This window comes from Eimeria tenella, genomic scaffold (assembly GCF_000499545.2).
Source record: "Eimeria tenella Houghton genomic scaffold, Eth_scaff3420, whole genome shotgun sequence".
Lineage (NCBI taxonomy): Eukaryota > Apicomplexa > Conoidasida > Eucoccidiorida > Eimeriidae > Eimeria > Eimeria tenella.
The window spans coordinates 1-245 of record NW_013543200.1 but is presented as its reverse complement, the minus strand read 5'-3'; positions in this window follow the sequence as shown (position 1 = coordinate 245).

Sequence of the window (245 nt, the reverse complement as noted above, 5' to 3'; positions counted from 1 at the left end):
GGCTGCACCAGCAGCAGCAGCAGCAGCAGCAGCAGCAGCAGCAGCAGCAGCTGGAGAGCCTGCTGTGCTGCGACTTGTTCGTAATAGAGTGGCAGCTAACCAAGACTTTGCATGCAGCAGCAGATGAGCATAGAGCCATAAGTCTTGCCCGCCGTCTTTGCTGCCCTGCTGCTTGGCCTTTTTCCTTTAAGCAGCTGCTGCCGGGCCGCGCGCAAACAGCAGCAGCAGCAGCAGCAGCTGCTGCC